Genomic DNA, 24,762 nt, shown 5'->3' with positions numbered 1-24,762 from the left:
CTACCAAAACATGTTATAAAAAAGGAAAAATCAAGCCAGTCATGGTGACTCACATCTGTAATCCCAGCACTTTGGGAAGCCAAGATGGGAGAATCACTTGAGCCCAGGAGTTTGAGACCAGCCTAGGTAACATAGGGAGATCCAGTCTCAAAAACAAAGAAAGAAACAAAGGACCAATCAGAAAAAAGAAAAAAAAAAAAAAAAAAAAAAAAAAAAAAAAAAAAAAAGAGAGAGAGAGAGAGAGAAAAGAAAAAAAAAAAAATCCCCGATTGAAGATTGAACAATTCTTGGAATTTTCAATTATGATTACTAAAATGTTTTAATTTAGTAGAATATTTGGAAGATATAATTGAGAGAATGTTCTGTGAAAGTGCAGTAAGAAGAAAAAGATGGGAATGGGGAGAGATGAACAAGGTAGAGAATGAATTCAGAAAGTCCAAAACCAGAATAATATAAGTCATAGAAGGAGATATCCAAGAAAGCAGAAATGAGAGTATCAAAGAATTCAAGGGAATATGCCGATACTAAAGTACATAGATCTGCAGAGGAAAGAGTATACTTAGTGCTCATTCTAGAGGATTTTTTTTAAAGATTAAACATAATGATATGAACTTTCAGAACAAAAATCAGAAGGACATCAAAATTTTTATCAGTATTATTGGATGCTAGGAGACATTTCAGATACAGACTCAGATAGTTATTTCCCACATTCCTTTATTTAGAGAGCTGTGAAAATAAACTATAGCAAAATGAGGATGAGAACCAAAAAATATGTTGGAATAAATCCAGAAAAGCAAGGAAGGAAGCACCAAGCCCTGAGATGGCAGCTGTGAAGCAAGATGAGAGAACAACTAGCATGGGGAGGAGCACAAGATGCAACTCCCTGGAGGGAAGCTTAGGACATAAAAGGGAATTTCATGATACTATGAAGAACTTTAAAAGAAAATGAGGAGAGACTTACAGTTTGAACTCTGACATGTAAAGAGATTTGAAGTCATTATTCCCATCCTCATAGGATAAAAGCTGTACAAACTGCAAATTAATGACTTTTCTTAGTTCCATCAGAGAATTAAGGTGAGAGGGCTAATCAACACCTTGAAATCTAGAGACAAGCTAATACAGAGAGTTATGACTGTAATCACCATACTTGAAGCTGAAGCCACTAGATTCAGTAACTGGCAGGAACACTTACATGGTAATTTTGTTGAATCACTGAAATTTAGTGAGTATTAGTTTGAGTGTTAAAAACTCCTGAGGGCCTAATTTTAGAGGGGCCCCGATTTTATGGATTCACTTCCAGGAACTCCAACAGATTTTCAAGGTGCAGATCAAAGAAAAATCCCCTTATACTTTGGGCTAGAGGAGGGGTATATAACTGTTTTGAAAGATTTTTCTGAATGCTCTCTGTAACGAGGATCTGTCCTTCAGAGCCTTATGTGATGTGAGGAAAAGGCAATTTTAGTGAACTCCAGCCCTCTCTATCTTTCCTCTCTTTTGGGCATTCCCAAGACCCTTTCCTTGGGTTTGATTAATTTGCTAGGATGGTTAACAGAACTTGGACAAACACTTATATTTATTGTTTTATTATAAAGAATATTACAGAGTACAGATAAACAGCCAGATGGAAGAGATACACAGGGCAAAAGGTATGTGGGAAAAGATGTTGAGCTTCCAAGCCTTCCCCAGGTGAGTCATTCTCCAGAAACATCCATGTGTTCAGCAACCCAGAAGATCTCAAAACTCACCCAGTGCTTTTAGGTTTTTACGGAAGCTCCACCACATATATATGATTGATTACATCATTGGCCATTAGTGAGCAACTCAACCTTGAGCCCCTCTCCCTTTCCTGGAGGTCAGGGGGTAGACTGAAAGTTCCAATCCTCTAATCTCATGGTTGATTCCCCTGGCAACCAGTCCCAATCAGGTTATCTGGAAGTCCCCAGCCACCAGTCATCTCATTAGCATACAAAAAGGTACTTATCACTTAAGAGATTGCAAGGATTTTAAAGGCTATCTATATACTGGGAAACATGGAGGAAGACCAAATGTATACTTCACAATATCAGAGGAGTATATTATTTAAAGTTTTGAAAGAAAAAAAAAACCCTGGAAATCTATGAGCAGCAAAATGAGTCTCCAATAATTAAGTAGAAATAAAGCTTTCTCAAACAAGTAAACTCTGAGACAACTTGTCATTAGCAGACCTGCCCTGCAAGAAATGTTCAAAGAAGTTCTTCAAAGAAAAATAAATAATATAGGTCAGAAACTTGGATCTATAGAAAGAAAAAAAGAGCATCAGAGAAGGAATAAATTAAGATAAAAACACTTATATTCTTCTTATTCTTAACTGATAGAATAGATAACTGTTTGTCTGAAGTAATAATAGCAATAATACATTGGATGACTGTGATATATTGACAATTGAATGACAAGAATATTATGAGGAACGAGAGGGAGGAATTGAATTATTTTGTTATAAACTATCTGTACTGCTCATAAAGCAGTATTATGTTATTTGAAAGTTGGCTGAGATTAGTTGCAAATTCTAGGATAATCATTTAAAACTTTTATGTAAAATGCATAATCAGTATCCTAAGAGAGGAGAGAAATTGAACCATAAAAAATACCTGGTTCAAAATCATACAGGAGCAAGATAGCAGAACAGGAAGCCTGGACCTTTCTTACCCCCATAGACACACAAATTTAACAACAACACCTAGATAAATTCCCTTTGTGAGAAATCCAGAAACCACTTGAGAAACTCCTGTACCACAGGCAAAGGCAAACCAGCATCATCAAAACCAATAAGAAAATTTGAGGCACCCTCTCACAATAAATTCTATTCCATGAGCGGGGCCACATGATCAGTGCCACAGTGCCACATGATCCCTCAACTCCCAGATTTCTCCTTGGGAGAGAAGGAAGAGACTGATCTGTACGTTCAACCCTCTAACTTTTTTGCAGGCTTCCTGAGGGACTGCTTTCTGTCTTGCCTGAACCTGAATGGTGACAGCAAAAGGCCATACATATGAAGCAGCTGAGAACAAAGGCAGAAGTGTGGACTAGCATGTACGCACTTGCCACAGCTTCTCCAGCTCAGCAAAGAGTGAGCCAGTAGAAATCCCCAAATCCAACTTCTTCCTGGGGAAGAAAGAAGCTAGACCATAAGTCCAACATTTCAGCTTTTCTGGGGGCTGCCTGAAGGCAGAATTCAGCCAGACTGAATTCTATCTTGCCTGTCTTGGAGTGCTCACAGGATCTAGCATAGTCTAGATGTCTGGGAGTCTCTGAGAACAACAACAACAACAACAAAAATAATTCAGGGCATGCTGTTTCTCTAAAAAGCCCACAGTAGAGCAGATGGACACCAGAAATAGTAAGAGATTATAAATTCCTGAAAAATAAAACCAGAAAGTCTTCCAATTGGGAATTTACATGCACAAGTCCAGAAAAGATGCATACACAAAGAAGGCTTGAGAGACCCCCAGAATATTTGGCTGAGGTGACAGTGAGGGCCTTTACCTGTACATGGCCAGTTCTTGAAGACTGAGAGAGGTGGCTATTTTTTCTAATGCATAGATACCCACAAAAAGACTCAAGAGGGCAGGGAGTGGGGACAAAAAAGTATGGCCCAAAGGAAAAAAACAAGATAAATCTTTAGAATCTGACCTTAATGAAATGGAAGTTTATGAATTACCTGACAGAGAATTCAAATTTTTAAAAATCTTCCATAAAGGTGCTCAATAAGCTCAGAAACAAACAATGCATGAACAAACTAAAAATTTCAAAAAAGATAAGGAAAATATAAAAACGAAGCCAACAGAAATTTTGGAGCTAAAGAAAATAATAACTGAACGTAAACATTAACTAGAGGGATTCAACAGTAACCTTGAGCAAGCAGAACAAATAATCAGCAAACTCAGCAGGACAGGTCATTTGAAATTATCCAGGCAAAGAAGAAAAAAGAAGAGAATGAAAAAGAGTGAAGAAAGTTTAAGAGACTTATAGGTTACCATCAAGTTGACCAATATATGCATTATGGAAGTATCAGAGAAGAAGAAAGATAAAGAAAAAGAAAGCTTATTCGAAGAAATAATAGCTAAAACCTTCCCAAACCTGAAGAAGGAAATAAAAACCCAGACCCAAAATATCCAGTGGACCCCAATCAGATGAACCCTAGGAAGTTCACACTGAAACATAATTTAATTGTCAAAACCCCAAGTCAAAGAGAGAATTTTGAAAGCAATAAGAGAAAAACAATTTTTTGTATACAAGGGAGGCCCCACTAAACTGTCAGCAGATTTCTCAACAGAAACCTTACAGGCCAGAGAGAAATGTATGATATATTCAAAGTGCTGAAAGAAAGTACTGCCAACTAAGACTACTACTCCAGCAAAACTTTCCTTCAAAAATGAATAAAATATGAAGACTTTACCAGATAAACCAAAGCTATAAGAGTTCATAATCTCTAGATCTGCCTTGCAAGAAATACTAAAGGAAATTCTTCAAGTTGAAACAAAAGGACCCTAAATAGCAACATGAAAACAAGAGACATAAAACTTGCTAATAAAGGTAAATAATATAGATGAATACAGAATACTGTAATCTTTTAATGCTAGTGTGTAAATCACTTAATTCTAACATAGGAGTTAAAAGAAAATATTTTAAAACTATACTTACTAAAATATGTTAATGTATACACACTAAAAACATATTTTGGGACATCAATAACATAAAATATGCATGGGGGCAAGATAAAAGTCTAGAATTTTTTTACGCAATTGAAGTTAAGTCATTATCAGCTAAAATAGACTGTTATAACTAAAGGATGCCTTAAGTAAGCCACATGGTAACCTAGGCTGCGGTGGCGCTCAAGGTCCTGGTAATCCCAGCCACTTTGTTGGAGGACCGGAGCGGGTGGATCGCGAGCGGCCTCAGCGAGATCGAGACCATCCTGGCCTAGAACACGGGGCGAAACGTCTCGTACTACAAAATACAAAAAAAGCTAGCCGACGCGAGTTGGCGGGCCACCCGCCGCCTTCAGTCCCGCAGCCGCTACTCGGCGAGCTGAGCGGGAAGAATGGCATAAACCCGGCGCGAGGCGCGAGCCTTGCCAGTGAGCTGAGCATCTGCGGCCCCACTGCAACTCCAGCCGCCTGGGGCCCGCTGCCGAGACTCGCGTCTCAAAAAGAAAAAAAATAAAAAAAAAGAAGATAAGCAAAAGAAAGAAATCAAAGCATGACAATAAAAAAAATCAGTAAAACACCAAGAAAGATAGCAAGAGAGGAAAAGATGGACAAAAAAAGCTACAGGGCAGACAGAAAACAATTAATAAAATGTCAATAGAAAGTCCTTCCCTAACAATAATTGCTTCAAATGTAAATGGATTGAACTCTCCAATCAAAAGAGATAGTGTGGCTAAATGAACTTAAAGATAAATGATCCAATTGTATGCTACCTATAAGAGACTCACTTAGGTTAAAAGACACACACATAGGCTGAAACTCAAGAGATGGAAAAATGTTTCATGTAAATGGAAAGCAAAAGAGAGCAGGAGTGGCCATACTTTTATCAGACAAAATAGACTCTAAGTGAAATATTGTCACAAGAGACAAAGAGGGATAATACATAATCGTAAAAGTATTAATTCACTATGAACATATAACAATTATTAATATATATGCATACATCCTATATCAGAGTACCTAAATACATGAAGAAATATTGACAGAGCTGAAGGGAGATACATTACAATAATGTTAGGAGATTTCAGTACCCCACTTTCACTAACAAATAGAACTCCCAAACAGAAAATCAATAAAGAAACAGATGACAGAACAACATTATAGACCAAATGGTTCTGACAAACATAGACAGAACCTGTGACCCAAGAGCAACAGAATACAAATTCTTCTCCAGCACACACAGAACTCTCTCCAGGACACATCACATGTTAGGTAACGAAAAACTGTTAATAAATTTAAGAAGACTGAAATCATACCAAGTATCTTTTCCAACCACAACGGAATGACACTAGAAATCAATAACCGGAGAAAATATAGAAAATTCACAAATATGTGGAAATTAAACAAAACAGTCTTGAACAACCAATGAGTCTGAAAATAAATCAAAAAGAGTATTAGAAAATACCTTGAGAAAAATGCAAATTAAAACAATATACAAAACCTATGGGATACAGAAAAGCAGTATTAAGAGGAAAGTTTATAGTGATAAATACCTACATTCTAGAAGGAAAAAAATATTTCAAATAAAAAAATCCAATGGCACACCTCCAGGAACTAGAAAAAAAAATGAGATCCAAAGTTAGCAGAAGGAGGGAAATAATAAAGATGAGCAGCAATAGATGAATTAAAAATGTTTTAAAGTCAATGAAACTAAGAGTTGGTTTTTTGAACAGACCAACAAAATCGGTAAACCCTTAGCTAAACTGAGAAAAAAAAGACTCAAATAAATAAAATTAGAAAAGTGGAGACCTTACTGAAACCACAGAAATTCAACGGATTGTATGAGACTACTATAACTAAGCATATGCCAAAAAATTGGACAACCATGAAGAAACAGCTAATGTCTTAGAAACATGCAACCTACCAAGTATGAATTATGCAGAAATAAAAAAACTGAACAAATGAATAATAAGTAAGCAGATGGAATCAGTCATCATAAACCTCTCAAGAAAGGAAAGCCCAGGATCAGTTGACTTCATGGGTTAATTCTGCCAGAACATTAAGGAAGAATTGAAACCAATCCTTCCCAACCCTTACAAAAAACTGAAGAGAAAGGAATACTTACAGCCTCACTTTATGAGGCCAGAATTACCTTGATACCAAAGCCACATAAAGACATTGCAGAAAAAAAAAGAAGAAAACTACAGACGGTATTCCTGATGAATATAAAAGCAAAAATCCTGAACAAAGTACTAACAAACTGAATTCAATGGCACATTAAAAGTATTCCATACAGCATGACCAAGTGAAATTTATCCTAGGATGCCAGATGGTTCAACATATAAAAATCAATCAATGTGTACAACACATTAACAGAAAGAAGGATAAAAATTACATTATTGCTGGGTGTGGTGGCTCATGCCTGTAATCCCAGCACTTTGGAAAGCTAAGGCAGGTGGATTGCTTGAGCCCAGGAGTTTGACATGAGCTTGGGCAACAAGGAAAAACCCCATCCCTACAAAAATACAAAAATTAGCTGGGTGTGATGATGCATGCTTGTAGTCCCAGTTACTTAGGAGGCTGAGGCAAGTGGATCAGTTGAGCCCGGGAGGTAGAGGCTGCAGTGAACCATGGTTGCACCACTGCACTCCAACCTGGGCAACAGAGCAAGATTCTATCTCAACTTTTTAAAAAATTACATGAGCATCTCAATAAATACAGCAAAATATTTGACAAAATTCAACACCCTTTCATGATAAAAACATTCAATAAATGAAGTATAGAAATTATCTCAACATAGTGAAGGCCACATATAAAATCCCACAACTAACATCAAACTCAATGGTAAAATACTGAAAGTTTTCCTCTAAGATCCTTGTTCTTAGATCCTCTAAGAAAAAGGCAAGGATGCCCACTTTGCCACTTCTATTTAACATAACACCAGAAGTCCTAGCCAGAGAAATTAGGCAAGAAAAGAAAATAACAGGCATCTAAATTAGGAAAGAAGAAATAAAACTATCTTTTTTTACAGATGAGGTGATCTTATATGTAGAGAGCCCTAAAGGTTTTCTTTTAAAAGAAAAAAAAAACTGTTAAAACTAATAAATTAATTTATTAAAGTCACAGCATACAAAATCAATAGCAAAACTCAGTTGTGTCTTCATATGTTAACAACAAAATACCTAAAAAGGAAATTAAGAAACAATCCAATTTACAATAGCATCAAAAAATGAAATGCTCAGGAATGAACTTAACTGAGGAGAAAAAATGTATACACTGAAAACTACAAAACATTACTGAAAGAAATTAAAGAAGAAAAGAAATAAATAACAAGACATCTGTGTTCATGGATTGGAAGACTTAATATTGTCAAAATGTCCCCATTACCCAAAGCAATCTACAGGTTCTATTCAATCCCTATCAAAATCCTGTTGGCATTTTTTGCAGAAATAACAAAAACAATCTCAAAATTCATGATTGCTCAGCATGGTGGCTCACAGTCTAGCTCACATGGTGTCTTCAAACCACTCTGAAACCACAAAGGACTCTGAATAGCCAAGACAGTCTTAAGGAAAAAGAACAAAGCTGGAAGCATTTCACTTTCTGATTTCAAAACATGTTAGAAAGTTACAGTAATTAAAACAGTGTGGAACTGGAATTATCATATGGACAGCCACAGAAACTAATGGAAGAGATTAGAGAGCCCAGAAATAAATACACCTATGGCCAGGCATGGTGGCTCATACCTGTAATCTCAGCACTTTGGGAGGCCAAGGTGGGAGGATCACCTGAGGTCAGCAGTTCAAGATCAGTCTGACCAATATGGTGAAATCCCATCTCTACTAAAAATAATATTAGCCAGGTGTGGTAATGGGCGCCTATAGTCGTAGCTACTCGGGAAGCTGAGACAGGAGAATTGCTTGAACCTGGGAGGCGGAGGTTGCGGTGAGCCGAGATCATGCCACTGCACTCCAGACCAGGCAACAGAGTGAGACTCTGTCTCAAAAAAAAAAAAAAAAAAAAAAAAAAAAAAAAAAATTCACCTGTATATGGCCAGTAGGTCTTTGACAAGAGTACCAAGAATACACTATAAAGAAAAGATAGTCTCTTCAACAAATGGTGTTGGAAAAACTAGAAATTCACATGTAAAAGAATACATTGGATGCTTATTTTATACCACATGCAAAAATCAACTCAAAATGGCTTAAAGACTAAACATAAGACCTGAAACTATAATATTCCTAGAAGAATGCATAGGGAAAGAGCTTCATTATATTGGCCTTGGCAAGCATTTCTTAAATATGACATCAAAAGCACAGGCAACAAAAGGAAAAATAGTTAAGTGGAATTACATCAAACAAAAGAGCTTTGCATAGCAAAGGAAACAACAGAGTGAAAAGCAACCTACAGACAGGGATAAATATTTAGAAAGCATACATCTGATAAGGGGTTAGTATCTAAAGTGAGTGTGTGTGTGTATATATATACATATATGTGTGTGTGCGTGTGCATGTGTGTGTATATATGGCTATTGAGTTGTAGGAGTTCCTACAAAATTTATTCTCCAGTATATTTTGTAGGAACTCCTACAACTCAATAGCAAGAAGAGCAAATAACCCAATTAAAAAATGCCCTGAGAACCTGAACAGACATTTGTACAAAGACATACAAATGACAACAGGTATATGAAATGGTGCTCAGTATCATTAAGCATCAGAAAAATGCAGATCAAAATCACAATGACATATCACTTCACACCTGTTAGAATGATCATTATTTAAAAAAACAAAAACAAACAAAAACAGCAAATAACAAGTTTTGGTGAAGTGGTGAAGAAATTGTAACCCTATGCATTGTAAAATAGCGCTGCTGCTTAAAAAATTGTATAGAGGCTCCTCAGAAAATTAAAAAAGAACTATCATATGTTCCAGCAATTCCACTTCTGAATATTTATTCAAACAAGTTAAAATCAGTATCTTGATAAGATATTTACACTTCCATGTTCATTGTGGCATTACTCACTCTATTCAAGATGTGCAGCCAGGTGCAGTGGTTCATGCCTATAATCCCAGCTCTTGGGAGGCTAAGTCAGGAGGGACACTTGAGCCCAGGAGTTGGAGACCAGTTGGGCACCAAGGCACAACCCCATCTCTACAATAAATATTTTTATAAGTTAGCCAGGTGTGGTTGGCATGTGCCGGTAGTCCTAGCTACTCAGGAGGCTGAAGCAGGAGGATTCCCTGAGCCCAGGAGTTTGAGGTTGCAGTGAGCTACGGTCATGCCACTGCACTTTAGCCTGAGTGACAGAGAAAGATCCTGTCTCAGAAAGAAAAAGAACATGTAGAATCAACTGTTGCGGGACGTCAGGGACCCTGAACGGAGGGACAGACTGAAGCCGCAGCAGAAGAACATAAATTGTGAAGATTTCATGGACACTTATCACTTCCCCAATGAATATCCTTGTGTTTTCCAATGCCTGTCTTTACTTTAATCTCTTAATCCCATCATCTTCTTTGTAAACTGAGGAGGATGAGTGTCACCTCAGGACCCTGTGATTGTATCAACTGCACAAATTGTTTGTAGAGCATGTGTGTTTCAGCAATATGAAATTTGGGCATCTTAAAAAAGAACAGGATAACAGCGATGTTCAGGAAACAAGAGAGGTAACTTTGAACTGGCCTCCGCTGAGCCGGATGGAACAGAGCTATATTTCTCTTCTTTCATAAGCAAATAGGAGAACTATCGCTGAATTCTTTTTTCTCAGCAAGGAACATCCCTGAGAAAGAGAATGTGCCCTGAAGGTAGGCTTATAGATGGCCCCTTTTTAAGGCGTCCTGTCTTTTAGAAGCCGAAGGGATGGAATAAGCCCCGGTCTCCTATAGTGCTCCCAGGCTTATTAGGGTGAGAAAATTCCCACCTAATAAATTATGGTCAGACAGGTTATCTGTTCTCAAACCCTGTTTCCTGGTAAGACAATGGGTGCCCGAAACTTCATTAGCAATTTTAATTTCTCCTCATCCAGTGGTCCTGTGATCTCCCCCTGCCTCCATTTGCTTTGTGATATTGTATTACCTTGTGAAGTATGTGATCTCTGTGACCCACACCCTATTCGTGCACTCCCTCCCCTTTTGAAAATCGCTAATAAAAACTTGCTGGTTTTATGGTTCGGGGAATCTTCCACACTCAGTGCAACTGGAATGGAGATTAGAGGAAAAGAATCATTTCATAGTTTCCCTACATGGCTGATGTACTCTCTGACTGACCTCTTGATTCTTCCCTTAGTCTCAGCCCCCAGTGACCTACCCACCTCACAGTTCCTCACTCCTAGGATCTCTTATCTGGAGAAAGCTGCAACCTGGGGCAGTGTCTCATCAGGACAGCTCAACCTAACTGCTTCCCTTTGCCCTATAGGCTCCATAAAATAGTGGAAAAGTAGACTTGCCTTTCTCTCTCTCTCTCTCTCTCTCTCTCCTCTTCTCTTTCTCTCTCTCTGTCTCCAGCCTCTTGAGCAGCTCCAGAATTCCCTCCTACCTCCCACTTCCATGACTTCTGAAGCAACTGTCATTGACATTCTCCTTACAACCCCTGGCCTCAGACAAAAAGGATGCATTTCAAGCTCTTCCAATAACTTGGAGTGCTCCATCCCTGTGTCCTCAGAAATGGCCCTGTGTTTCAGCAGCTCAAAAAGACTCCAGTTGGATAGTGAGAAGCCACTGCTTCCTTGCAAGAACCTTCCCAGATTGCTCTAAGTGATTTTCTCGGTGTCTCCTCCTACCTACCCTGGAATAATGGCAACACCTGCATAGGGAAGAAAAAAGACCAAAGCACTCCTTACTTCTATAAATTACCTTTCCTTAATACATTATCTTAAATTTCTGCTTTTCTGTTTATATAGATTGGATGGTAAGGGTGGTGGCGGCAGGGGGTGGATGTCCACAGACTAATTTAGCCACTTCTTAGCAAGCCCTTTGATTTTCTGCCTCTCTTGAAAATGTGCAGGTACTTTATAATCTATTATTCTCATCTTCCAGGCTTCAGTCAAAATACCACAAAAACAGGAAATTCCCACTGAATATTCAATTAACATATTTATATAGTATAGGATAATATATTTAATTTTTTCATATACATGCTGTTACTCTGACATTTATCTTCATTTAGGCAGCAGCTAGTGAGTTCTATGTCTCCAGAAGAGGATAATGCAGAAAAATATACAAGATTATATTTAAAAAATCAATTTTTTGGCTTTTGGTGTTCAATAATAAATGCCCAAGTGTAAGGCAAAAAACTGGGGAGAATAAATGACCAGATAGGGCCATGCTGATGATCCAAGAAACAAACAAAAAGTGACAGGTAGAGGCCCATATAGAAATATGACACTGACACAGATGAGCTGACCCCATCTCCTTGATGCTATTTGGTCTCCCAGAACTTAGAGGCAATCAGAATAATGGGAGTTCCATAAAAAATTAAATTCATGTATAAAAATTAAACTTAGTTATTTGCACAACTAGAGGCTCTTATTTGAAATTGGGGGCCAGGCATATTTACTCACTCCTGTAAACCCAACACGTTGGGAGGCCCAGGGGAGAACTGCTTGAGGCCAAGAGTTTGAGACCAGCCTGGGAAACATAGTGAGACTCCATCTTTACAAAAAATGAAAAACTAGCTGGGCATAGTGGCATGGACCTACGGTCCCAGCTACTCAGGACGCTGAAGCAAGATGATCATTTGAACCCAAGAGGTAGAAACTACAATAAGCCATGATCTTACCACTGCACTCCAGCCTGGGTGATAGAGTGACACTCTGTTTTAAAGAAAAGAAAGAAAATAAACAGACACACACACACAATTTGAACCTTGATATGGTTTGGCTCTGTGTCCCCACCCATATCTCTTGTTGAACTGTAATTCCCCATGTTAGAGGAGGGGCCTGGTGGGAGGTGATTAAATCATAGGAGCAGAATTCCCCCTTGTTGTTCTCATGATAGAGTTCTCACAAGACCTGGTTGTTTGAAATTGTGTAGCACCTCCCGCTTTGCTCTCTCTCTTTCTCCTGCCAGCCATGTGAAGACATGCTTGATTCCCCTTCACCTTCACCATGATTGTAAGTTTCCCGAGGTCTCCCCAGAAGTGGAAGCCTGTATAGCCCACAGAACTGTGAACCTGTTAAATCTCTTTTCTTTATCAGTTACCCAGTCTCAGTTATGTCTTTATAGCAGTGTGAAAACAGACTAATACAGATCTGGCATGTATCTATTTGATACAAATAAACAAACAAATATGTTTATATAAATATATCATATAAAAATATATCAAGGCTAAGATATGTAGCCTTGTATATAAGATATATATCTTATAAGCTGTATGTATATATACATATATATGTGTGTATATATACATTTATACTTAGAAAGTATATATGTATATATGAAAGTATGTATATATATACACACATATACATGTATACATACACATATACACATATATACTTTCTAAGTATAAAGATAAACACCATTAATGGTGCTTATCTTTAGGGAGTAGAACAGGAGGATAGTAGTGGGGAATATGAACTTTTACTTTCCCCTTGGAAACTTCTGTTAAGTTAAATAGTTTTGTAATTTATTCATTTATTCCACAAAGTATAGATTATTTTGTGAAAACGTAGTTAACAGTTAATAATGAACATACTAAAACAAGCTAGAAAACTACTTAATGTAATTTTTTCTAGGTTCTAGGAGAGTAACAAAAAGAAGGAAGATTCAGTAGGAAAGGAAAGCAATGAAGAAGCCAAGAAAGAGACAAGGAACCCTGGAAAGAGAGTCAGCAAAGAGAGAAATAGAAACATTAATTTCATGTATGAGTGGCATGAGGTCAAGGGCTTCAAATAGTGTGTCTGTAGCCTCCACCCTTTTAGAGAAACACTGGAAAACTGATGTGCACCTAAAAGGAGACAAACTGGTTAGTGAAGGAACTGGGAAACATATTGGCTAAGGAACTACAGCAAGTTCATGTTCAAATGAGATCAGAAGCCTTATAAAGACTGTAGCCACCTGCAAGATCTTCAGATGGCAGAAAATTAGACTAAATTTTTGCCTCGGTAGCAAATAATTAAAACTGAAGAGTAATTAAAAGAAAGTGAATTATATTCTCTAGAAAATTTTCTAAAAATTAGAGACATTAATTTAAAACCAATTCTATACATCTTTCAGAGTAGTTGGAAGTGTTGTGAACTATTAATCCTTTGACTTTGCTTTGGACTTGATGGCAAAAGTAGCTGCATGCAGAAGTAAAACTGTTAAGAATGTCACATAAAACGTGAAGGTGAGCCCAGCATGAAGGAACAACCTCTTCCAGTGATGAGGTACAATCATGCTTATCTTTAATAAGAAAGAAGTCATAGCTGTAACAACATCTAGATGACCAGGGTTGCCTGACTTTAGGAACCCAAGAGAAAAGTTTCTGCATTCATGTATAAAATTTATGCATGAATTTATTATTCAGATAAGAAAAGGTATAGACACAAGGGCACTCCCTTCCTGCCTTCTTTTTTTCTTCCCCTTACTATCACTGTCTACCACTAAGTAACATTAAGATTTAACTCTGAATATCAACCCTAAACATTTACGTGCTAGCACAAGCTCCCACATATTAGATTTCTGATGGCTAAGAAGTGTTTAGAATAGCTTAGCATGAGAATCAAATGTCAGCATTATTTTAGAATGGCAAAATAATAAGCCAAGAATATTCTAGTCCCAGTTCTCTTCCAAACATTAATCACAAGAAATGAGCCCTTCTAATTATCTTTAATTTAGGAAGAAATTCACACGACAGCTTGTTATTTGCAGGTCAGAATCAAGACAGCATGTACTATTTAACAACCTTGAAGCTGGAAAATTAAACTGAAGGAAAAGAGAGAGACTGGATAGAAATCAAATGGGCAGTTGTTTTCTTAGTAGGTATTTGCAGGAGCACTTAATAACTTAATTGCAAAGGTCCTTTTTAAAACTAGAAAGGCTATTCACACCTATCTGTTGTGGCATTGAATAGTCATTCAGAGTCTTGATTAAGTGTTTTCTGTTGGAATCAGAGGCAGCATCAAGAGTTCTTGAATAAGAATCCTAAGAATAACTAGTTGTGACTATTGTTATATATCTTCGTGCAATTATATACACTTTATTGTATATTAACTTGTTTAATCACCACAAGAACATCCTCTTTCCTGAATATCCTCTTTGTATTACAGGTGAAGAAACTGAAGACTGGAAAGGTCAATGTCTAAGCCAGAGCCAAGTTACTAATTCAGAGTTTAATACACATTTGACCTCAAACCCATAAACATTCCCCTTTGAACAGAGCCTGACTCTCTAAAATACTGGTTCTGTCATTAATTATTAATTATTGATTAATTTCTCTTGATTTTCATTTTCTCCTATGCAAAATTCTGTTACTGAATTACACAAATTCCAAGACCTCTTTCTGATCTAACATTCCATTATTCTTCTGTTAAAAAGTTTATGTAAAACCAGAAACAAAGTATGTAATTGTAATGACAAAATTTTTTTTTTTTTTTTTTTTTTTTTTTTTTTTTTAAAAAGGAGTCTCACTCTGTCACCCAGGGCTGGAGGGTGGCAGTGGCGTGATTCTCGGCTCACCTGCAAGCTCCACCTCCCGGGTTCCACGTCATTCCCCTGCCTCAGGGCCTCCAAGTAGCTGGGACTACAGGCGCCCGCCCACCACGCGCCGGGTAATTTTTTGTATTTTTTGAGTAGAGACAGCGGGTTTCCACCGTGTTAGCCAGGGATGGGTCTCGACTCTTCCTGACCTTGCGTGATCCGTGCCGTCGTCACCTCCCAAAGTGCTGGGATTACAGGGTTTTGGCCACTGCGCCAGGTTTGAGCCACTGCGCCCGGCCATAATGCCAAATTTTTAAACATAGTTGATTATTCATCCTTGAAAATGTAAATACTACATGAAGAATCAACAAATAAATCATTAGGTCAATATTTATTGAGAGCTGACTGTCCATCAGAGTGATGCTTGTAATTGACATGGAGGGCAAAATGATTTTAAAAAGTAAGATTCCTGCCTTCTTGGAACTCAGAGACAAATGTGGGAAATGGGCAAGTCAAGAAACAATTTCAAAACCATATGTTAAGTCAAGAAACTGGACATAAAAGAAGGGGCATGTAATAGACACCAACAAGTCAGGAAAGGCTCTGTGTCAAGGGAAATGCACTTTGAAGGACAAGAATTTAACCAAGTAAATAAACAGGAGAGAGAAAGATGTTTCATGCAGAGAGAGTTGCAGATATGAGAATAAGCTAATAGCCTAATTTGCATACTTTAACCATTCAACTCTCAAAATGTACCCTTTTTTGCCTAATGTAGCAAAAGTAATCATAAATAAATCTGTTCTACAGTTGAGCAAAATGATTTTCATAGATGTTAAGCAACATGACTAAGCTATCCCTGTTGTGGCTGATTCCAAAGTATAAATCCTTTGCTCTTTTCCTCTAATCATTACCATCTCCCTGGGGCTCAGCTGCACATAAATAATCCTGGTGCAGAACACTGGACAACTAAAGCAAAACTGAGTAATTCAAAAGAAAATATGTGAATATAAAATCAGCTGAAAAACCAGATATGAACCTGCTTTAAACCCATTTCGAAAGCCCTCCTTGAATCTGTTCTGCAGCCATGTATTACAGGCATCTCAAAGAAAGAGATACTTTTCTGCAAAATGGTAGCTGGAGGAGAATTTTCTCTCCTCTGAGGTTTAAGAGGGCAAGCCATAATGCCCACAGAACTGTAAATGTACAATCAGGCTCATTTTGTATAAGCAAAAGCATAATTTTATGTGTGGCTTGGCAATCATGATAATTTATGAATTTATATATTTTAACAAGGTCTTACCCACCTATAATTTTGAACCAAAAGGTAAAACTTGAGTTTTCCTTACTAATTTTTACATCTCAAGAAAGGAATGATTTTTTCAAATGTCCACTTCATGACATTCACTTCTTAACTGCATGTTTGGTGTATTGAGAAAAAGTAAATGCCCTTAAGTGTGTGGATTTTATATTTAGCAGGTGTTTCCCCAGACTTGACTGGGTTTGGAAAAGGTGCAGACATATGAGTCACATTCTCAATGATAACAAAAATAAGAACAATACTCCAGAGATTAAGACCCCGAAAGAGAGATGCAGATTTTTCCAAAGTTTGATGCTATAAAAGCAGTTTATGTCAGAACATGTTAACAACTTTAAAGCAGATATTAGACAACTGTGCTCTCTAAAGATTTTGACTACCCTGCTTCAAGAAACTGTTCATCTGCTTAATTGTTAAGTCCTTTCTTAGAAAGTTTCAGAGTCTCACCACGTGACATGGCTCCCTCCTCCAGCCTCAGATTATGACAAACATATTCAGTTGAACATTTCACCGAGCAGCATTTCTCCATTTTAATGGTATAAGCCATACTTTTGGTGTTTCTCCTAACCCAACTGAAGTGGCCTATATAGCTATTTTTCTAGAGCAAAAGTTCTCTTTCCAAAATGAACTCTGATGCTAATTCTTTTGTTTTTAAAGATGAAAAGATAATGTTTTCCACTAAAATAGCAGTAATTTGGTTAAATTTAATAAATTTTGAAAAGTTATCATAAACAACAAACATTAATCAAGGAGATAAATAAAGAATTAAGGTGGGAAATACGTTCATTCCATAAAACCCTTCATTCAACATTTATTTAATAAACATTTACTGAGTGCTATGTGCAATGATCTGTAGTAAATGAACACTGAAGAACCAAACAGACATGGACTCTTGAAGTTACAGCCCAAAAGGGATGACTGGTCATTTCTTAAAGTCTACATACACAGAACTTGCAAGAGATGATGTGAAGAAAATAGGTGAGTGCAATGGCAAAGAGGAGTAAGCGGCATCTGCTTGGAGAAGATGATCAGAAACACTGTCTGTAAAGAGGTGATATTTCCAGCGCTTTGAGAGGCCGAGGCAGGCAGATCACGAGGTCAGGAGATCCAGACCATCCTGGCTAACACGGTGAAACCCCGTCTCTACTAAAAAATACAAAAAATTAGCCAGGCGTGGTGGCGGGCCCCTGTAGCCCCAGCTACTCAGGAGGCTGAGGCAGGAGAATGACGTGAACCCAGGAGGCGGAGCTTGCAGTGAGCCGAGATCCGGCCACTGCACTCCAGCCTGGGCGACAGAGCGAAACTCCGTCTCAAAAAAAAAAAAAAAAAAAAAAAAGAGGTGATATTTGGGCCAAGCCCTATAGAGTGGAAGGACAATGTCCACCTGAAGATTCATGTCAGAGTGTCACTGGTAGGACAAGTCTCTGAGGAGGGAAAGGAGAAGCTGAAAGGAAGCCAGTGTGACTGGCCACAACCACCCCAGACAAACACAGATCTCTCTGTGTTACAAAGGGTGTTACAAAGTCCACCCTAGAGAAAAGGGTGCTGAATCACTCACACTCCCACAGCTCGATGTTCAGCCCCCTTCCTCCTACTCTCTCTTAAGCAGGGTCTCCTTTCAAATGGAAACCTTAAATACTGTGTTGTGGTACCTGAGGAAACATCCACCAGGCCCTCAGGACTTGTCAAGGAACGTAAATACTGATCCATCTGTAACTCATTTGCTGACCCTTTAGAAAGTAGACCAACAGACAAACTTTCGACTGACGGCTGGTTTGTTTTGTTTTGTTTTGTTTTTAAATCTTGCTTATTGGTAACAGAGTCATCAAAAATGCTATGTTTGGGCAGGGGCCTGTGGCAGTTACTTGATGAAATGCAGCAATTGACACTTAGAATCAAAACACCATTTAAAAGCCTTTGGAAAAACACATATGGACATGATACTCAATAGTTGTCCAAAAAAATATTGCTTATTCATAAGTTAGTACCAGTCTGAGTTGGATTTAGAGCACTTCAAAACTCTTTCTATTCCAACCGATGTATGACTTATACACTCAACATTGCTGAAGCATCTGTGCCCTATGCACTACTTCTTTGATATCACAAGTGAAGGTAGATAATAGATATATGAAATAATTCTCAGAGTGCATTTAACTTTTCGTTTTTAACTGGAGACAGTTACTTGTAGTCTTACCAAAATGTGTTAACACAAACCAGCAGGGAAAATTAGATAAACCATAATGATAATTACAACTGAATTTATCCATCACAATAATTCTAATAATAATTACTAATCTTGGTGGTAATTCACCCAATGAGAAGAGTCCACCAAGGCTATGCCACTTCAGAATAGAACACCTGATATCAAACTTGGGGACATGAGAAGGATCTCAAAATGCATTTGAGAAGCAGAAATCAGGTTACTTCTCTTTCTATTCAAGTCCTCAACATCCATGTCAAGTTTAAACTTTGAATATGAAGTGGGAGAGCGTATATTTTTCTGAAAAGCTTATTAATTTCCATGGTTTTCTCTACATGTTTTGTTTTGTTTGGTTTGGTTTGGTTTTTTTTGGGGGGGGGGGTTTGTTTGTTTTTTTATTTTTGAGACAGAGTCTTGCTCTGTTGCCCAGGCTGGAGTGCAGTGGTGTGATCTTGGCTCACTGCAACCTCTGCCTCCCAGATTCACATCATTCTCCTGCCTCAGCCTCCCGAGTAGCTGGGACTACAGGCACTCGCCACCACGCCCGGCTAATTTTTTGTATTTTTAGTAGAGACAGGGTTTCACCATGTTAGCCAGGATAGTCTTGATCTCCTGACCTTGTGATCTGCCCACCTCAGCCTCTCTACGTGTTCTTATCTGTAAAATGGGAAGAGTTAACACATGAAAAGTAGAGCCTGCCCATGAATGAGCATATCCACTGACAGATGACATTCTTCCAGCCACTGTTTTTCACCCTGCTTGCTATTATTATTATTATTATTATTATTTATAACAAGTATTTCTCTCTATGATAGTTTTGAAAGGACTCTTACATAGTGTCCCTTAATAAGAAGAAATCCATAACCTAAAACAATGACCCTATTCACATGGCATTTAAGCTAAGAGCCTAAAAGGTCATGTAGGAGATTGGTCAGTGTGGTGGGAGAAATATGGAGAGGGGGCAAACCTTCTGATAGGTCAGAAGGCTCTGCATAGCTTCTGGGGAGAATAAGCTAAAAGCAGCTGCTCTCTTACCCTGAGGCAGAGGGCAAGGATTAGGTAAAAGGAAGTGTAGGGGAATTTAGGTACAAGAAAGTAGGTACAGGGGGAATTTAGGTACAAGGAAGTATAGGGGAAACTTATGTTAACCAGGAACCGACCTTTGGTAATTATTTATTTTAGGTGCTTTAAATTATGCCTAATCTCTAGGATGACACAAAGCAAAGTTACCCTTGCTTTCAGGATTATAGAAAATCAAGAATTACTGTCACTTGTAAAAGGCTCAAGCTTTTAAGTAACTAAGCTGGGGTTCAAGTTCAGGCCTCACTCACTCTTAAAGCTGTGCTTTTTCTAGCTCAACAAGCACTGTCATAAGTAGTTGCCTCCTTACTTTTTCTTAATTGTGCCCTTCCTTTCCCAGACTTTGTCATGGCCAAGTTCAAGCCCTTATCATGCCTCATTGAAGCACTAAAAATGGTTCCAGATTTACCCCCTTCAAATACACCCTACACACTGCCACCAGAGTTATGTAACAGCAATGCAGATTTAACTGTGACTACTTTTCTTATGTCAACAAATCACTTCAATTACATGCCAAGCTTTCATCCCAGCCTATGAAGCCTCCATGACATCTGACTGAACTTCGAGAAATCCACATCTCATGTTTTAATTTCTGGTAATACGAAACTACATTTGGTTCCCCAGGCACACCCTATTATTCATTCTGCACTGCATTTTTGTTCTCTTTTAGTGGAATAAAAGAGGGTTTTAGACACGAACATGTGTGACCAGGTTTGGAGTGGAGAAAAGGTGATGACTTCCATGACTAAAAATCACCTCGGGCATCTTCTCCTCCAGAAATGCTGGCCACCTCTTATTCAAGCTGAATAAGAAGAATCTCTTTCAAACTCACAGCTCCCTGTGCCTACTTCTCTTATTATTATGAAATGTTCTATGCATATTTATATTTCATTTAGCTTTGTTTCTCCAGTACTTGGTAATAATAAAAATTTAGTAAAAAAAATTGTTGAAATAAACTGAACCAACTTGCCCAAGAATAATATCTAAGACATAGAAGAATCAGTACTTAATCTATGTGGTTAAAGATTCCATTGTAAGTCCTTCAATTCAAGTCCTTCTTGAAACATAATATGGAGCAGAAGAGCTAGATCATGCCCTTTCATAAGCCTACAGTAATTGTTATCTTGGGAGCAAACAGTAGAGAAATATTTGTAAACATGTGATGAACCGTTAGTATCAATATGTTATAAATCTCTGCTAATTTCTAGTATGGATCAGTGTATTTCAGAAGTGTCTGAAATACAGCACCAAAGTTTGCATCTAAATGAAATATGTTCATACCAACAATGCCCTTTAGTAATCTTATAATTACTGCATTGCCTGGTACTGTTTGCAGACATTCAGTTATTAAATACAGATTTAGATGCAAGGAAGGAAATCACAATTTTTCTTGTTTTGCTCTCTACTGAGGAGTAATTGAAGACTTAAATAGAAAACAAAGCATGAAAGACCTTCCACAAACCAAAAGTTAAACATACATTAAATGATCATTATCTTTTATCTTAGGAAAATTATGAAAATGGAGAATATTTTATCTACTGCCTATAAGGGGTGAACATATATATTAAATATTAAAAGAAAGAATTTCAAATCAACTCCTTGAGACTGATATTGCCTCCTCGCTGAATTTCAAATTAAAATAATTTCCCCTATTGAAAGAAATGCCTCCCTTTCTTTCACTGGATCCCTTCTTTCATTTACCTCTTGGATGTGAGTGTCTCTTGGATCCAAAAGAGACTTTGGCTCTTTTAATCTCTTTTGTATTCTGTAGATTTCATCAAAGAACTTCACTTCAATTAACACTCAGAACCAGATTACTACCAAGTTCATGACTTCGACCCATTCGTCTCTTCTGCCCTCCATTCTTTTACAAATATCTTGTAGACATTTGCAGGTGGCTATACAGGAATTATCTTAACCTCAGCATATCTGACGAACCTGGTCATCTTCTGCACAAAACTTAGTCCTTAAACACACATTCCTTATTCTGGTAAATAACACCATCCAGTTTGCATCTAGCTTTCCCCTGCTCTCTCCCCTTCATCCAGTTTTTACCTAGTCATGTTGATTGTTCTTCCTAAACATCTCTTAATGTGGCTCCTCCTCTTTCACCCCATTGTAATTCCTTAATTAAAACATCTGTCATTTCTCACTGCACAATTGCAACAACTGGTTTTCCACCTCCAGTTTCTTTTCCAATCATACTTTTATTCCACCATCAGAGACACATTTCGGTACTGACAGTCTGATCACATGACTGTCCCGATTGAAATATTTCAATGCACTTCTACCTACAGGAAAGAAAATTCAAACATGACTTTTGTAATATGACTTACCTCTCAGTAACAGGTCATCTTCTATCCCCAATGTCTTTGCCTTTTTCATTCGACCTGGCATGGGTCATGTTATGCCCTCTGCAAAATTATCCTTCTCTTTTCTTCCTCTCTCGCCTTCTATTATTCTCTATCCTGTATCTTTCTGGAGAAATATACTCATCCTTCAATCTTGGCTGAAATGTAACTCTTCCTTGGAATCCTTCTGTGGTTTCCCTAAGCCCTTTCTGCCAAAACTGTGAACACAGAAGCATCAGAGTTCTTCTTAGAGCTGGTTGGTAGTGCCGAATCTCAGATGTGCCCCAGATCTACTGGGTCCCATCTCACCCCAGGTGGTTTTTATGGACGTTAAAGTTTAAGAAGCCCTGTGGGCAGCTATTTCTACTCCCCAAACCACAGCAGTATCAGCAGCACCTGGGAACTTGCTGAAACTGTAAATCACAATCTGATAAAAGATTTGTATTCAGAATATATAAAGGATTCTCAAAACTCAATTTTGAGCAAACAACCAACCAATTTCTTTTAACAGGCAAAATATTTGAACAGACACTTCACCAAAGAAGAGGTACACATGGCAAATAAGCAACTGAACAGACGCTCAACCCAATTTGTCACTAGGAAAACTACTGGAAAATGTAACTATTTACCTATCAGAATAGAAATAACAACAAAACTTGACAATATTCACTGCTGCTAGCAAGAATGTGAAGCAACTGGAACTATCAAACATGGCTGGAGGAAATGCAAGATGGTGTAGCCACTTTGGAAAACAGTCTGTCAGTTTTTAATAACGTTAAACACACACTTAGTACATGACCCAGCAAGCTGTTACTCAGTATATACCCAAGTGAAATAAGAAATTATATTCTGGCCAGGCACAGTAGCTCACACCTGTAATCACAGCACTTTGGAAGGCTGAGTTGGGCAGATTACTTGAGGTCAGGAGTTCAAGACCAGCCTGGCCAACATGGCAAAACCCCGTCTCTACTAAAAATACAAAAAATTAGCCAGGCACAGTGGTGCACCCCTGTAATCCCAGCTACTCGGGAGGCTAAGGCAGGAGAATCTCTTGAACCTGGGAGGCAGAGTTTGCAGTGAGCCCAAATCATGCCACTGCACTCCAGCCTGGGCAACAGAGCAAGAGTCTGTCTCAAAAAGAAAAGAAAAGAAAAGAAAAGAAAAGAAAAGAAAAGAAAAGAAAAGAAAAGAAAAGAAACAAACAAATATTATATTCTGACAAAAACAATGTAGATAAATGTTTATGACAGTTTTATTTGTATTCTCCAAAACTCAAACCAACCTAAATGTCTAAAGGTCCTTTAACTAATGAATGAAAAGCTAATTGTGTTTCATTTACACAATGAAATGCTACTCAGCAAAAAAAAAAAAAAAAAAAAAAAGGAATGAACCATGGATATGCACAAGAATATAGATAAACCTCAAAAGTATCACGCCAAGTGAAAGAAGTCAAACTTAAAGGCTGCATAATATATGATTATTTTTACATGACATTCTGGAAAAGGGAGAACTATGGGAATAAAGCAGAGGTTCATAGTTGTCAGCCTCATGATATGGGGAGGAAATGACTACAAAGGAACATGGGAGAATGTTAAAGAGTGATGGAACTGTTCTGTGTCTTGCTTTTGGTGGCAGGGTAATTATGTAACTTTTCATTTGTCAAAACTCACAGAACGGTACACTAACATGGGTGGATTTAATGTATGCAAATGATACTTTAATAGGAAAATTAAAAACATTGATTATACAAAATACTGTAATCCATTCATTCTAAAGCAATTTCTTTACATTTTAACACTTCTGAAATTGTGAGTCATCTTATAATCAATGGCAATTAACATCAGGTCATGGCTCCAATGGGCAGCGTTTCTTCCCAGTGAAACAAAAGATAATTGTGTATCTCATAAACTATGTTGTTGTTGATTTGATGAAATATGGTATGCACATGTACTTTCTCTGGTTAGTTAAGTTACACACACTTATTTCTGAAATTGTATAAAATACAAGCCAGGCCAAACCAAATCCACCAGCACATCAAAAAGCTTATCCACCTTGATCAAGTGGGCTTCATCCCTAGGATGCAAGGCTGGTTCAACATACGCATATCAATAAACGTAATCCAGCATATAAACAGAGCCAAAGACAAAAACCACATGATTATCCCAATAGATGCAGAAAAGACTTTGACAAAATTCAACAGCCCTTCATGATAAAAATTCTCAATAAATTCGGTATTGATGGAACATACTCAAAATAATAAGAGCTATTTATGACAAACTCACAGCCAATATCATACTGAATGGGCAAAAACTGGAACTATTCCCCTTGAAAACTGGCATAAGACAGGAATGCCCTCTCTCACCACTCCTATTCAACATAGTGTTGGAAGTTCTGGCTAGGGCAATCAGTAAGGAGAAAGAAATAAAGGGTATTCAATTAGGAAAAGAGGAAGTCAAATTGTCCCTGTTTGCAGATGACATGATTGTATATTTAGAAAACCCCATTGTCTCAGCCC

At 37.7% G+C, this 24,762-nt stretch overlaps 2 long non-coding RNA genes across 2 annotated transcripts in view; both read left to right on the top strand.

Moving 5' to 3' along the window:
• LOC108520035 (uncharacterized) overlaps positions 1 to 24,762 on the top strand; it is a 53,358-nt gene that overhangs the window by 7,191 nt on the left and 21,405 nt on the right. The window lies entirely within an intron of this gene.
• On the top strand, positions 11,268 to 13,704 carry LOC108520036 (uncharacterized). The gene is made up of 3 exons (XR_001882811.1): positions 11,268 to 11,434; positions 12,749 to 12,792; positions 13,417 to 13,704. It is a non-coding gene; the product is annotated as an uncharacterized LOC108520036 (long non-coding RNA).

The sequence above is a fragment of the Rhinopithecus bieti genome, unplaced genomic scaffold (assembly GCF_001698545.2).
Source record: "Rhinopithecus bieti isolate Rb0 unplaced genomic scaffold, ASM169854v2 scaffold_48387, whole genome shotgun sequence".
Lineage (NCBI taxonomy): Eukaryota > Metazoa > Chordata > Mammalia > Primates > Cercopithecidae > Rhinopithecus > Rhinopithecus bieti.
The sequence above is the reverse complement of the archived record's forward strand: the minus strand, read 5'-3'. Positions and strand labels throughout refer to the sequence as shown.